Consider the following 2,455-nt stretch of genomic DNA (forward strand, 5'->3'; position numbering starts at 1 on the left):
TGTTTCAGAGTTTCAGCTGCCGGATTGCTTTCCTCCAAACACAGATGGCTACTCTCATCCTTAGGCTTTTCATGTTCTGGTTCAGGCTCAGATTCAGGTTTGAAAACATTGAAAATGAGCTGTTCATCATGTATTCTCAAAATTAGCTCTCCTTGTTCTACATCTATGAGTGCTCTAGCAGTGGCTAGAAATGGCCTCCCCAGAATGACGGGGTGTAGGTAGTTTTCTTCCATGTCCAAAATGACAAAGTCTGTGGGGAAGAAATAGTTTCCCACTTTCACCAGCACATTCTCAACTACCCCCTCAGCTTGCTTCTGAGTTTTGTCAGCCAGTTGTATGATTACATCAGTGGATCTCACCTCATTCAGTTGTAGCCTCTTCATAAGAGTCAGAGGCATCACATTTATGCTAGCTCCTAGATCACAGAATCCTCTGTCAATTTTTGTTTCCCCTATGATGCAGGGGATATGAAAACTTCCTGGGTCTGTTTTCTTAGAGATTATATCCTTCTTGATGAGGGCACTGCATTCTTTGTTCATTATTACAGTTTGTCCTCCCTTTAAAACTCTTTTCTTGCTCAGCAATTCCTTTAAATACTTGATATGTGTAGGCATCTGCTGGAGAATCTCAAGAAAGGGAATATTGATATGGAGAGACTTAAATGTCTCTAAAAACCTTGAATAGGTTTTCCCTTTTTCACCTCCTCCTAACCTCTGAGGAAATGGTGCTTTTGGTTGGTATATTTCCAGCATGCCTTTTTGCAGTTCCTTGGCTTGCTCAGTTCCACTTTCCTGCTTAACTTCTTCCACACCTTCCTTCAAGATTTCTGGCTCCTGCTCTGAGGGCCTGATTCCTTCTTCTTCTGAAACTTCCTTCAATATGGTGATGGCCTTGCATTCTTCCCATCTCACTCTCTTTTGTTCCCCTTTAGGATTCTTTTCTGTGTCACTAGGGAACACTGCAGTTGATTTGGGGGCCTGTTGAGATAGCTCTCCTACTTGAGACTCCATCCTCTTGAGTTTTTCACCATGGTTTCTTAAGGTAGCTCTCACATCATCCCTGAAGCTTTTCAATTCGGTTATGTCTTGACTCATGGTTGCCATCATTCCTTCTATCCGGTTTAATTGATCTTGAAATTGTTGGTTCGGATTAGGTTGGGTAGGTTGATTATTTTGGCCATGATATGATGGTTGGGAGTAAGTATTTTGTGTGGCTTGGTATGATCTTTGGTTGGAGTTTTGGTATGTGGAATTGTTATGTTGGTTGTGGTTGTAAGGTTTGTGGTTTTGTGGTTGGGTTTGTTGGTTCCCCCACCCAAAGTTTGGGTGATTTTTCCATCCTGGGTTGTAAGTGTTGGAATGTGGATCATATGATTGCCTTTGTTGGTTTCCCACATAGTTGGCCTCTTCCCAATCACCTCCTTCAATGCTTACTTCCTCTTGATCTTGTGTGTGTATTGCCGTCACTTGCTTTGTTTCTAATTGCCTGGTAAGCTCTGCTAGTTGCTTGGCAAACACCTTGTTTTGGGCTAGAATTGTATCAACATGGTTCAGCTCCATGACTCCCTTAGTGTTGTGCCTCTCTGATGCATAGTAGTACTCATTCTCAGCCACTGTCTCAATCACTTCAATGGCTTCTTCCACAGTCTTTTTCCTGTTCAATGAACCTCCTGATGAATGGTCTACAGCCTTCCTTGATTCATAAGAGAGTCCATCATAGAAAATATGCAATTGCACCCAATCATGGAACATGTCTGGTGGGCATTTCCTTGTCAAATCCTTGAATCTCTCCCATGCCTCGTAGAGAGTTTCACCATCTTGTTGTCTAAAAGTCTGAACCTCAGATCGAAGCCTATTGACCTTTTGTGGGGGGTAGAAACGTGCCAGAAACTTTCTTTCCACCTCATCCCATGTTGTTAGACTCCCCCTTGGGAATGATTCCAGCCACTTAGCTGCTTTGTCCCTAAGTGAAAATGGGAACAAAAGCAGTTTATAGGCATCTTCCTGGACTCCATTGGACTTCACAGTGTCACAAATTCTCAGGAATTTTGTGAGATGTTGGTTGGGATCTTCATTAGCACTCCCACCAAATGAACAATGATTCTCCACAAGTGATATTAGCTGTGGTTTGAGTTCAAAATTATTGGCCTGAATGGGTGGTTTCTGAATGCTGCTACCACAATTCCCAGAGGTCGGGTTTATGTATGAACTAAGAACCCTCCTCTCAGGAATGGCATTATTTCCATCAGCTCTCTCATGGTTGTGAACTTCTCTATCCATGTTGAGATCTAGAGCTTCTTCAAAATTGTCCTCAGATTCTCCTTCAGATTCTTCTTCTCCCAGTACTCTCTTCCCTCTTGCTTCCCTTCTAAGTCTATGAAGGGTCCTCTCTGGTTCGGTATATGGAGGAGTTGATGTCTCTCCTCTCCTACCTGTCATACAAGAACACAGCACAG

General features: G+C 42.9%; 1 non-coding gene across 1 annotated transcript; it reads left to right on the forward strand.

The window, feature by feature from the left end:
• Positions 1 to 1,749: 1,749 nt before the first annotated feature.
• Positions 1,750 to 1,853, forward strand: LOC148552840 (small nucleolar RNA R71). Its single transcript, XR_015892523.1, has one exon. It is a non-coding gene; the product is annotated as a small nucleolar RNA R71 (small nucleolar RNA).
• The last annotated feature ends 602 nt before the right edge of the window (positions 1,854 to 2,455 follow it).

This window comes from Arachis ipaensis, chromosome B7, assembly GCF_059453495.1.
Source record: "Arachis ipaensis isolate K30076 ecotype BB chromosome B7, ASM5945349v1, whole genome shotgun sequence".
NCBI classification, from domain to species: Eukaryota; Viridiplantae; Streptophyta; class Magnoliopsida; order Fabales; family Fabaceae; genus Arachis; species Arachis ipaensis.